The sequence below is a fragment of the Lagenorhynchus albirostris genome, chromosome 1 (genome assembly GCF_949774975.1).
Source record: "Lagenorhynchus albirostris chromosome 1, mLagAlb1.1, whole genome shotgun sequence".
In the NCBI taxonomy this organism is placed as follows: domain Eukaryota; kingdom Metazoa; phylum Chordata; class Mammalia; order Artiodactyla; family Delphinidae; genus Lagenorhynchus; species Lagenorhynchus albirostris.
The window spans coordinates 39,095,061-39,109,649 of record NC_083095.1 but is presented as its reverse complement, the minus strand read 5'-3'; positions in this window follow the sequence as shown (position 1 = coordinate 39,109,649).

Here is a 14,589-nt window from a genome sequence, read left to right as displayed (position 1 = left end):
GACAAGGATATACAATGGAGAAAAGACAGTCTCTTCAATAAGTGATGCTGGGAAAACCAGACAGCTACATGTTAAAGAATGAAATTAGAACACTCCGTAACACCATACACACAAAAAAAACTCAAAATGGATTCGAGACCTAAATGTATGACTAGACACTATAAAACTCTTAGAGGAAAACATAGGATTTATGTCTTTGACATAAATCACAGCAAGATCTTTTTTGATCCACCTCCTAGAGTAATGGGAATAAAAACAAAAATAAACAAATGGGACCTAATGAAACGTAAAAAGTTTTGCACAGCAAAGGAAACCATAAAGAAGACAAAAAGACAACCCTCAGAATGGGAGAAAATATTTGCAAATGAATAAATGGACAAAGGATTAATCCCAAAAATATATAAACAGCTCATGCAGCTCAATAATAAAGAAACAGACAACTCAATCCAAAAATGGGCAGAAGACCTAAATAGACATTTCTCCAAAGAAGACATACAGATGGCCAAGAAGCACATGAAAAGCTGCTCAATATCACTAATGATTAGAGAAATACAAATCAGAACTACAATGGGGTATCATCTCACAACAGTTAGAATGGGCATCATCAGAAAATCTGCAAACAACAAATGCTGGAGATGGTGTGGAGAAAAGGGATCCCTCTTGCACTGTTGGTTGGAGTGTAAATTGATACAGCCACTACGGAGAAGGGTACGGAGCTTCCTTAAAAACCTAAAAATAGAATTACCATATGATCCAGCAATCCCACTACTGGGCATATACCCAGAGAAAACCATAATTCCAAAAGACACATGCACCCCAATGTTCATTGCAGCAGTATTTACAATAGCCAAGTCATGGAAGCAACCTAAATGCCCATCGACAGACGAATGGATAAAGAAGATGTGGTACCTATATACAATGGAATATTACTCAGCCATAAAAAGAAATGAAGTTGAGTCATTTGTTGAGATGTGGATGAATCTAGAGATTGTCATACAGAGTGAAGTAAGTCAGAAAGAGAAAAACAAATATCATATTGTCGCATGTATATGGAACCTAGAAAAATGGTACAGATGAACCGGTTTGCAGGGCAGAAGTTGAGACACAGATGTAGACAATAAACGTATGGACACCAAGAGGGGAAAGTCGTGCGGGGGCAGGGATGGTGGTGTGCTGAATTGGGCGATTGGGATTGACATGTATACACTGATGTGTATAAAATTGATGACTAATAAGAACCTGCTGTATAGAAAAATAAAATAAAATTCAAAAAAATAGTATACACAATGGACAAAAGACAGCCTCTTCAATAAGTGGTGCTGGGAAAACTGGACAGCTACATGTAAAAGAATGAAATTAGAACACTCCCTAACACCATACACAAAAATAAACTCAAAATGGATTAAAGACCTAAATGTAAGGCCAGAAAGTATCAAACTCTTAGAGGAAAACATAGGCAGAACACTCTAGGACATAAATCACAGCAAGATCCTTTTTGACCCACCTCCTAGAGAAATGGAAATAAAAACAAAAATAAACAAATGGGACCTAATGAAACTTAAAAGCTTTTGCACAGCAAAGGAAGCCATAAACAAGAACAAAAGACAACCCTCAGAATGGGAGAAAATATTTGCAAATGAAGCAACTGACAAAGGATTAATCTCCACAATATACAGGCAGCTCATGCAGCTCAATATCAAAAAAAAGAAACCACCCAATCCAAAAATGGGCAGAAGATCTAAATATTCATTTCTCCAAAGAAGATACACAGATTGCCAACAAACACATGAAAGGATGCTCAACATCAGTAATCATTACAGAAATGCAAATCGAAACTACAATGAGGTATCACCTCACAGCAGTCAGAATGGTCATTATCAAAAAATCTACAAACAATAAATGCTGGAGAGGGTGTGGAGAAAAGGGAACCCTCTTGCACTGTTGGTGGGAATGTAAATTGATACAGCCACTATGAAGAACAGTATGGATGTTCCTTAGAAAACTATAAATAGAACTACCATATGACCTAGCAATCCCACTATTGGGCGTATACCCTGAGAAAACCGTAATTCCAAAAGAGTTACGTAGCACAATGTTCATTGCAGCTCTATTTACAATAGCCAGGACATGGAAGCCACCTAAGTGTCCACTGACAGATGAATGGATAAAGAAGATGTGGCACATATATACAATGGAATATTACTCAGCTATTAAAGGAACGAAATTGAGTTATTTGTAGTGAGGTGGATGGGCCTAGAGTCTGTCATACAGAGTGAAGTCAGTCAGAAAGAGAAAAACAAATACTGTATGCTAACACATATATATGGAATCTTTAAAAAAAAAGAAGAAGAAGAAGAAGAAAAGGTCATGAAGAACCTAAGGGCAAGACCGGAATAAAGATGCAGACCTACTAGAAGATGGAGGTAAGGACACGGGGAGGGGGAAGGATATGCTGGGATAAAGTGTGAGAGTGGTAGTATATATATGGACATATATACACTACCAAATGTAAAATTGATAGCTAGTGGGAAGCAGTCGCATAGCACAGGGAGATCAGCTCTCTGCTTTGTGACCAGGTAGAAGGGTGGGATAGGGACGGTGGGAGGGAGGGAGATGCAAGAATGAAGAGATATGGGGATATATATATATATATATATATGTATAACTGATTCACTTCGTTATAAAGCAGAAACTAACACACCATTGTAAAGCAATTATACTCCAATAAAAACGTTAAAAATAAATAAAATTTTAAAAAAGAAAAAAAATCCCCACAGTTAACCAAATGGCATTAAGTACATACATATGTATAATTACTTTAAATGTAAATGGACTAAATGCTCCAGTCAAAAAACATGGAATGGTTGAAAGGACACAAAAACAAGACCCATATATATGGTACCTACAAGAGACTCACTTCTGATCTAAAAACATGTAGAATGAGGTGATAGAAAAAGGTATTCCTTGCAAATGGAAATGAAGTGAAAGCTGGGGTAACAATACTTATTACAACATGACAAATATAATTAGCCCTGGTCTACGTTATACATGAAAAGTTGTTAAGAGAGTAAACCCTAAGAGTTCTCATCACAAGGAAAAATGTTTGTCTTTCCTTAATTTTGTATCTATGTGAGATGGATGATCACTAAACTTACTGTGATAATCGTCTCATGATCTATGTATGTCAAATCATTAGGCTGTACATGTTAAACTTATACAGTGTTGTATATCAATTATATCTCAATAAAACCAGAAAAAAAATAGTTATAATAATACCCCAGTAATACTGCATTTTAAAATTCTCAGCATTTTATATATTCTATCTCATTTGATTTTCACAATGAACTTGGGAAAGAAGGGACAAAAAAAGAAATGACACACCCAGACTTATGTAGGCATATCATCAATGGAGTCAAGATGAACTCAAATACTCTGCTTTACAGTCCTAACTTCCTTTTTCATGTGAAAAACCTTATTAGCTTTTTAAATTACTATCATATTATAATTACTAAATATATTTTCAAATACTTTAAAAATTTTCTCTTTTGTGAATTCTTTTTTCTTTTCAGCTTTATTAAAGTATAATGTACAAAACTGTATGAGATTTAAAGTATAAAAAAAGAGAGGGAAAGTGTGGCATTGACGAATGTTTAGAAATATCTATTAATGGGGCTTCCCTGGTGGCGCACTGGTTGAGAATCTGCCTGCTAATGCAGGGTACACGGGTTTGAGCCCTGGCCTGGGAGGATCCCACATGCCACGGAGCAACTAGGCCCGTGAGCCACTACTGAGCCTGCGCGTCTGGAGCCTGTGCTCTGCAACAAGAGAGGCCGCGATGGTGAGAGGCCCGTGCACTGCGATGAAGAGTGGCCCCCGCTTGCCACAACTAGAGAAAGCCCTCACACAGAAACGAAGATGCAACGCAGAAAAAATAAATTAATTAATAAACTCCTACCCCCAACATCTTTTTTTTTTTTTTTTTTTTTTTTTTGGTACATGGGCCTCTCACTGTTGTGGCCTCTCTAGTTGCGGCGCACAGGCTCCGGACGCGCAGGCCCAGCGGCCATGGCTCACGGGCCTATCCACTCCGCAGCATGTGGGATCTTTCCAGATCGGGGCACGAACCCGTGTCCCCTGCATCGGCAGGCGGACTCTCAACCACTGCACCACCAGGGAAGCTCCCCCAACATCTTCTTAAAAAAAATATATATATATATCTATTAATGAACAGAAATAGAGTCCAGAAATATATTCACACAGATTCACACAGATATCATCAATTATTTTTGACAAAGGTGCAAAGCCAATTCAATTAAATTGAATAGTCTTAATTGAAAAGATCAAGAATCGTCTTTTCAACAAATTATACTGTGACAATTGGACATAATAGACAACAACAAAAACCCTCAACATATATCTTACATCTTACACAAATTGGCTCAAAATGCACCATATGTCTAAATGGAAAATTTTAAAGTATAAATTCTAGATGAGAACATAGGAAAAATTTTGTGACCTCGGGTTTGGTGACAAGTTTTTAGTTACAACAACAAAACATAACCCATAATCGTTAAGTAACACTTTATTAAACTAAAAATTTACTCGTGAAAAACTCTGTTGAGAGAATGAAAAGACAATCTATAGATGGAAATCACATATCTGATAGAGAACTTGTATTCTAAAATTATATAGAGAATTCTTAGAACACAACCATAAGAAAAAAACAACTCAGTAATATAAGCAAATGATATAAGCAGACATTTCAGCAAAGCAGATTATACTAATGGCCAGTAAACACTTGAAAAGATGCTCAGCATCATTAGCCATAGGGAAATGCAAATTAAAACCACAATGAGATACCACTGCACACATTAAAATAGTTAAAAGACAGATCATACAAAGTTTGCTGAGGATGAAGAGGAACTAGAAAGCCCATACACCAGTGGTATGAATGTAAAAGGATACATTCAATTTGGAAAACAGTTTGGCCATTTCTTATAAAGCTAAACACACAATTTATGATCTAGTCATTCTATTCCCAAGAATTTACCCAATGGAAATTAAAGCATATCTCCATTTTATGACTGTTTATGCATGTTCAAATCAGCTTTATTTGTAATAGCCAAAAACTAGAAACACCCCAAATATCCATTAACAGGTAAACATCAATTACAGTATATCCACCCAATGGGATTTTATGTAGCATCAAAAAGCAATGAACTATTGAACATATGTATAACTGAATCACTTTGCTGTACACCTGAAGCTAACACAACATTGTAAATCAACTGTAATCCATTAAAATAAAAATAAATAAATTAAAAAATATTTTGCAAGAGAAGTAAGAACAAAAAAGCAATGAACTGTTGATACACTCAACAACATGGATTATTCTCAAAATAACATTGGACTTTTAAAAGCCAGATACGTACATAGTTTATGATTCCACTTATTTAAAATCCAAAAAGTACAAACTAGTCTTTCAGAAAATAGGTTAGTGAGTGGGTGCCTGAGGATGGGGGACAGGGGAGGGAAGGGTGGCCGTAATGGGGGCCCAGGGAAATAGTTTCTGATGCTGCATGTGTTCATTATCTTGAGCATGGTGATTATTTCAAGGATGTATACATATGTCCAAACATCATATTGTGCGTTTTAAATACATGAAGTTTAGTTTCTCAATTATGCCTCAGTAAAACTATTAAAAAAGAAATTGTAATACCTCCAAACTTGTAAGTATTTACTCAGCAAGATTAAACTTAAACTAAAAGGAGAACTTCTCCACCCAAGGAATCACTGAGATTTGGATGTTCACAGACCCTTGAAATTTAGATGATTCAACTTCCTAAGCAGCACCATTTTTCAAACCTTTGATTTCCCTTTTTTTTTTTTTTTTTGGTAACACTGGGAGCTCAGGCCAAAAGCAGCCATCCCTTGGCATCAGTTAGTCTTTGTCTTTAATATTTAATTAAGGATAAAAAGAGGGAAACATTTGATTCTCCACCCTCATCACTTATTTTTGCTTCAAACTGCACAAGAGCTTCAGAAGAGGACACTGTTAGTTAAAGCACATAAATATTGAACAATTTGCTCCTATTTTCTGTAATCATCTCCTGCACTTGGCTCTCAGCTTGCACAGTAGGGAGTGTTGGAGGAAGAACACTGCTATGCAACACAGAGGCAACGGAGAGCAGCAGAATGAGGCTTTACACAAACACTCTTATTGTGCCGAAGCACACAGGAGGGAATCATCTGTACCTAATAATCATTAATATTTATTGAATACTTACTAGATATACCAGACACTGGGCTAAGCACTTCAATTGTACACTCTTTTATAACCCGCATTTCTACTCTTTGAGCTATTATTTTTTAAATTAGCATCATACTCTCATTTTATATATAAGAAGGCTAAAACTCAGAGGGCTTGAGATACTTGCCTAAAATCATAGAGCTTATAAATGAGAGATAAGTCACATTTCAAAGCCACATCTGCTTTGAGTCTAAGATGGGTAGGCTGAACTGCTATGCAACATGGGCTCCCTATTTAGACCCTACTCTGTTCTTTGGAGGGTCTCTCCCATAAACTTCAGTCCTGGGGGGAGAATCAAAGGTAAACTAGAAGGAGAAGAGAGAAAGTACACCTTGGTAAGGAGAATATAAACTCTGTGAGTAAAGTATTCACATCTGTCTTTTGCAAACCTTTATCATGAGCTGGTAGTAGTCTGCCTGGTACATATGAGGCACTTAATATTTGCTGAATTGATTTGCTGAAGTAGAGTGATTTCTTTATCCTCTTAACTCTTTTTTTTTTTAAAGCTCTTAACTTTTTTGGACTATCCATTCTTCATTCAAAGCCATGAATATAAAACTCTCTTTGTGGGAAGGCATGTGCTAAATGTGTTGTTCTTAAATGCACATACAACAGACGATGCACGGGATGGCCAACTGTCAGTGGTGCAGATCCCCAGAGATGTATCTACATTTGGGAAGGGTGGTACTTAGGGACCACAAATGTGCCCACAACATAGCCAGTTAAGTGGTCCTAGTGAAATGACAGTTCAATCAAGTCAGTTAGTGGGTACCTGTCAGTGATTCATTGATCACACAGTCAGTTCAGTTAGAAAGTTGATGCTGTGCTTACGTAGAAACACAGAGGAGACCCTTCCCTACCACAGTAATCACTCACCCTGGTACCACTTGCCCTGCTGCCTCTGAGTCACTGCTCAGTATTGGCCCTTTCACAAATAGGGAAGAAACAGCCTTAGTCTGCAATTAGGCTGGCACTGTGAGCGCTCAATCATTTTCAATTAGACGTCGGATTAGTTCTTATGCTATCAAGTGCCGGAAGCTTGCAGGATGGCTCACCATAGGGAAAACCATGCCCCAAAAGGATCCTGTGGCTTTATATCTGTCTCTGGTAGAAAGAGTTCCAATTTGCATTGGTTATTAGAGAACTGTCTCCTGTAAGAAAATCCCAGAATGTGGAGATCACAGATGACCCACAGATTATAGCATTGGTGTGCTTTGAAAAAATGCCCTGATTCATGTGTACTCATTGTTACTATGGCAGTGGATAAGAGTCCTAGGCCAGCGAACTCAAGTTATTGAACTAATGCACTTGAAGATTAAATTCACAGTACTCATTAACCAACAAATACCACTGAGAGCTTTCTATCTGACCACCACTGTGAAGGGTTCTATGGTAAGTGACAGAAAAAAGGTGGTGTTGTAGTAAAAAGAACATTCCCTTCTGAATCAGACTAGGGTTTGAATCCTGAATCTACTACTTAGTAGCTGTGTGACATTGGGCAAAGCATCTAACCTCTCTGAGTCTCAGCTCTCTTACTTGCACAATAGGGATACTAATGACGACCTTACAGAACTGTTTAAAAAATTACATTCAATAATAAGCAAAAGCATCTGTTATTTAGTAAGGTTTTAATAAACAGGAGTTTGAATTTTTTAGTTCATGTAAAGTATATGTATCGATAAAAGCTATGGACTCATTTTCAAGAAATGTTCAGTCTCTTTGGAGAGACAATATTATTTATAGGTTATCAGGAGCAGGAGATCAAGTGTTAAGTGGAATTATATTTCACCTAATCTTTATACATTATCAATAAAACATTTGCCTTATTTTTTTTAAAGTCTTTATTTTCTCCACGTTCTAACCAGCTACTTAGCTTACAAAGTATTTAACACCTTTATAAACCCAGAGCTAGATTTGAAAATACTTTAGATGTTTATTTGAATTCGGCTATCATTAAACGTTTCTTTTAGCTGAAGTACTCAACTCTACCAATTAGCCCTTCAGGAATGTTTCTTTTGAATTTTCTACACGTTTTGAATGTTTGAATAATTTTCCTTGGTGTAAAATATGTTACATGGCTATTTATACTGCAATAAACCTACTTCACCTTTGAGTCTATCTTTTCAATGCAAATGAACTTTTAGATTACTTGTTTCATGATTAAAATTATACATAAAGTGCATGGGTTGGAAAAGAATAATCTATATAATCTGTGTTGACCTTCTCTTAAAGTATTATTGTGAATAATTAGAGATTCAAAGGAAGTTACAAAAAAAGGAACAGTGTACAAAGAGGCCCTGGGCACACTTGACCTAACTTCTCTCAATAACGGCACCTTGCATATCTACAGCACAGTATCAAAACCAGGAAACTGACACTGGTACAATCCACCCACCTTATTCAGATTTCAACATGCACCCATTTCTGTGTGTGTATGTGTGTGTCTGCATGCACATAAGCATATGCATATAGCCCCATGCAATTTTGTTACACATGTAGCTTTGTGTACCCACCACCACAATCAAGATATGAAATTGTTCCATCACACAAGTCTCCCTCCTGCTATTACTTTATGGCCACACCAGCCTCCCACCCCCATTCCTAATACTTGGCAACTACTAACGTGTCCTTCATCTCTATAGTTTTTTACTTTCAATAATGGTATATGAATGGAATTACACAGTATATAACCTTTGAGATTGGCTTTTTTTCTTTCAGCATAATCCTTTGGAGATGATCCAGGTTGTTGCATATGTCAATAATTCATTCCTGGTCATTGCTGCATAATACCCCATGGAATGGATATACTCCAGTTTAAGTGTTCACAGGTTGAAGGGCATTGAAGTTCCTCCTGCTTTTGGCTATTATGAGTAAAGCTACTATGAACATTCAAATACAGGTTTTTGTATGAATATAAGCTTTCATTTCTTTGAGATAAATGCCTTAGAATAAAATTGCTGAATCATATGGTAAATGAACGTTTAGTTTTATAAGAAACTGTGGAACTGTTGTCTAAAATGACCGCATCATTTTACATTTCCATCAGTAATGTATGAGTGATCCAGTTTCTCCAAATTCTTGCATTTGGTGTCATTTGATATCATTACACTTTTTCATTTTAGCCATCTAATTGATGTGTAGTTGATAGCTCATTGTGATTTTAATTTGCATTTACCTAATGGCTAATAATGTTGAACACCTTTGTATCAATACGTGCTTATTTGTTTGCATGCTGCTTAGTGAAATGTCCATTTCTTTTGCCCATTTTCTAACAGAATTTTTTTAACTGTTGAGTTTTTGGAATTATTTATAGCCTAGATACAAGGTCTTCATTGGGTATGTAATTTTTAAAATATTTTCTTTGAGTCTGTACTTTATTTCTTCATCCTCTTCACAACTTCTTTCCTGGAACAAAAGTTTTATTTTGACTAGATCCAATTTGTCAATTTTTACTTAATGGATTGTTCTTTGGTATCAGGTATAGAAATTCTCTGGCTAGCCTTAGGGCCTGAAGATTATCCTATTTTTTTCTAACATTTTTAGTTTTACATTTTAGCCCATGATTGATTTTTTTTTTTTTTTTTTTTTTTTTTTTTTTGTGCAATACGCGTGCCTCTCACTGTTGTGGCCTCTCCCACTGCGGAGCACAGGCTCCGGACGCGCAGGCTCAGCGGCCATGGCTCACGAGCCCAGCTGCTCCGCGGCATGTGGGATCCTCCCAGACCGGGGCACAAACCTCTGTCCCCTGCATCAGCAGGCGGACTCCCAACCACTGCGCCACCAGGGAAGCCCCCATGACTGATTTTGAGTTAATTTTTGTATAAGGCGTGACATTTAGGAAGAGCTTCATTTTTTTGCCTATGAATATTTGATTGCTCCGGTGTCACTTCTTGAAAAGGCTATCCTTAGTTTATTGAATTGCTTTTGTGTCTTTGTTAAAAAACAAAACAAGACTCAGCTGGGGATATTTGTGTGGGTCTGAGTTCTCTATTCTGTTTTATTGATCTATGTGTCTATCCCTCTGCAATACCACAATATCTTGAATAATGTAGCTAAAGAGTAAGCCTTAACATTGTGTAGAGTGATTCCTTTTACTTTTTTCCTTCTTTTTCAAAATTGTTTTAGCTATATTCTAGGTATTTTGTCTTTCCATAAAAATTTTACAATAAAGTCCTTACTGGGATTTTACTACAAATTACATAAATCTATAGATCAATTTGGGAATAACTGACAACTTTTCTATGTTGAGTCTTCCAGTCCTGAATTTGGGAAACTTTTTTTTTAATTTAATTAATTTATTTTTGGCTGCATTAGGTATTTGTTGCTGCACACACAGGCTTCCTCTTGTTGCAGCGAGTGGGGGATTACTCTTTTTTTTTTTTTTTTTTTTGCGGTACTCGGGCCTCTCACTGTTGTGGCCTCTCCGGCTGCGGAGCACAGGCTCCGGACGCGCAGGCTCAGCGGCCATGGCTCACGGGCCCAGCCGCTCCACAGCATGTGGGATCTTCCCAGACCGGGGCACGAACCCGTGTCCCCTGCGTCTGCAGGCGGACTCTCAACCACTGCGCCACCAGGGAAGCCCGGGGATTACTCTTTGTTGCGGTGTGTGGGCTTCTCATTGTGGTGGATTCTCTTTGTTGCAGAGCACGGGCTCTAGGCATGCAGACTTCAATACTTGTGGCTTGCAGGCTCCAGAGCGCAGGCTCAGTAGTTGTGGCACACAGGCTTAGTTGCTCCACGGCATGTGGGATCTTCCCAGACCGGGGCTCGAACCCATGTCCCCTGCATTAGCAGGCGGATTCTTAACCACTGTGCCACCAGGGAAGCCCCTGAACTTGGAAAACTTTTAATTTCTACTTTCCAATAGACATTGGTGATTCTAGTTTTAGTTCAGAGCTATGAAAAGCTGAAAAGAGCATTACTCCTACACTTGTAACACAAAAAAAGCTGGACAAACTGCTAATTAACAACTTGTTTTGATCACATTAGAGAAACTGATGTCAATGATCAAACAACTAACCAAAAATCTGGAGAAGGATAACCATCTACAAGAGAAACAGGACCTAAGCTTTTTTTACCTGGGGCACATAGGCCCAAACACCATGTTAGCTGGGAAGAACAACTCAGGTAAAATTTTAACTGAAAACTAAAGGCCAGTTGTGGGTTACAGGTATGAAGTATGAAGCCCTGGCAGCCACAGGTATAGGGGGATTAACACTCACTTGCAAGCTTATCTTCTATGAACCCCATAAAACACTCAAAGGGAAAATATGGGAGAATTCTGGAAGAGCTTCCCTCCTGGTGTTGGCTAAGGAAGGAAAACAGCAACCACTGATGTAACATTTCCCAGAACAACTTCTCTCATCCCGCTTACTGAACAAAAGCCTTAATCTACATGGGTAAGAGCAACAATAGCTATAGTATTAGAGCACTGGTAGAAGCTCAGTGAAGCTGGAGAAAGAGAATAAAAGGGAAAAAGCTCAAGCATTGTGGAAGGGATAGAAATACATGACAAACCTGGGACTAGGTCTGGAGGAGAGTCAGGAACACTTGTGAACACAAAACGCCTGAAACTCAAGTAAACAGTGATTTCAGGAGCCATAGACATAATTGGAACATGAGAGAATCCTCCCCTGTTCTAACCTCTACCAGCAGGCTAACAAACATGAATTAAGAATAACAGTGGAACACAGTGGGGAGAATGGCAAGAGACAGAATCTCTCTAGAGCACAGTCCAAAGGGAAGACACAAAGAGTAAGCAGATATTGAGAAAATAATCTCTTACAAAGCAGCCCACAGCCTGAACATAGGTATCACTGGAAAAAGTTGAAGTCTCTGGTAACCATAGCAACGAAAAAAACCTCAAATCCTGACTAACTCCTGTCAAGATTAACACACACCTCCATACTAAAGGTCTAGCAGAAGGTAAGGTACACTCGTCTCCAGGCATAAAAAATATTTACTTCAGTATCTCTTCCCCTATACAAGATGCGCAGCTTTCAACAAAAATTTATGACACACATGTAAAGGCAAGAAAAACAGACCACTAGGAGAAAGTAATCCTCAGGACAGGCCTCTGGCTAGGTGTTGTGAAGCTATGGGCTCTTACTATAAAACTCAGTAGCCCAAACGTAGACTTCTTACAACAAGCAGTCTACCCTCTCTCCAACAAGGCTGCTATTGTGTTTGCACATAGTGATTGCTATAAGAAGGGAGGTCTCATCCCACGGAACAGACCCACAAGTAAGGATGCATAGAGCCCTGGTTTCGGCATACCTGACTGTGAGATGAGGAGGAGATGTAGAGTAGAAAAAGACATTTTTTTCTCCTGCTTACCCTTGATTTATATGAATTTCTGCTTTACCAATGAAACCTATCCTTAACCCATACCCAGTTATTCTGTGCAATACTTTCTGAATCAGGGTGTACAACAGACTAACCTGGCATGGAAACCTTGGATTGAATTCTACTGAATCAGTCACCTATCGCCTACAATGAAATTATCTAAATGGGACTTCTGGAGACAGTATTTAGCAGGCTCCATGCACCTTAAGTGTATCATCTAAAACATGTCAGAAGTCATTGGATGAATTAACTAGTCTAATGTGGAACTTCCCTGAGTTTACGGTGGGATTGGGAATTCCTGGCAGTTAAGTTATATGGGAATCATGTCAAAAGAAAGAGCCCTCTGGAGATGTGAAGGGCAAAGAAATTCTATCTCATTTATATATCACAGAGTTCAGGTTCAAAGATGTCCTTGATTAAAAATAACTTACTATGACCATATAAGAAACTTGTTGTGTATATTCCCTTTTTACTTAAAGACCAGCAATAGCAAATATAAATGTTAGAAAGAAGGCTTAGAAATTTCAGATTTGTATTGAGTACTATAGCCTTTGAACTTCAGATAGCTTTCATATCATCCCTAGAGAATGGTGTGTGAACATTCACTTTGAATCCATTTCCATAAATTGTAACAGAGTGCATAGTAGTTGCCTTATGAAGGCAAAAGTTCAGCTTAAGAATCACTTACTATAAAGTGTCAGATTCAATGACTACAACTTCACTACTATTTCCACTTATTTTTTTAAGCCAAGATGATTTTAGTTCATAAAAGCCCTAACTAATATTAGCTCCATGCGTCCAACTACATAAAGAGAGGAAGAGTCTGTGGTGAGATTAGAAAAGAAACAGAACAAACAGGTTTTCTTCCTATGAATTCAAGTAAATCCAAAGTCAAGTATATTAATAACCTATATAGTCAGATAAATTTGGGTAAGGCCAGGCTGAAGCTATGAAGATCTCTGAACCTAAATACACTAAATAAATCATTTTATAATTTCATTGTTTTCATACAAGTAGGCAAACACTGAAATTCTAAGTCGAGAGCTATCTGAGTTTTAGTTCCTCCTGAAAGCAGAGCCTGAGACTAGGACTTGGATGGCAGTAGGTTTTGGTGGAAATTGATCCTAGGAAAGGAAAGTGAGGATGCCAGGAGAATAGCCTGGGGAGGAGGAAAAGCAGACACCCTGACTTCAGGAAGGCTGTGCAGCAGCAAGTATGAAAATGCACCAAGCACTCAAGATGGGAGGCTGTCAATGTGAAGTTAATTGAAACAGGCCCTGTAGCTGAAATTAGAGGTGGGTTAAGGGGCTGTAACTGGGGCACCAGAGGCAACTCCTCTAGAGACTTACGGACATGCTTTAATGGATGATAAGACCAAGTATTCTGAATACCTGTGTGTAAATATTCCAGTTGCTAGAAAGGTTTTTCATAAGGCAGTTGAGAGAACAGGCAATAGCGAGTCAGGGCAAGCATGTCAGATTGTCAGCTGGCTCTCATGGACTCTGAGACTGTGCCAGTCTGCTTGTGGTTGCCTGTGCTTTCCTGACATGTTTAGTCTTCTTATTCCCAGATGTCTGAGGATTATGTTGATCCCAAGAGTTGTGCCCAAGGGAACATGAATTATTGGTGAATTACCAATCAAGGTGAAGAAAGAAAATATCAGGTGGAAGGTGTTTTCATAAAGAACAGATGCCCAGACTGAATGAAGCTTAGGAGAGGTGTGTCTGACATCTCCAGAGAGGTAGCAGAGTGTGGTGGTTATAAGTAGATTCTAGGACAACAAAGCCTTGCTTTGAATTATGGTTCCATAAAATATCTAATGTGGATTGGTTCAAGATGGTGGAGTAGAAGGAAGTGCTCTCACTCCCTCTTGTGAAAACCAGAATCACAACTAACTGCTGAACAATCATCAACAGGAAGATACTGGAGCTCAC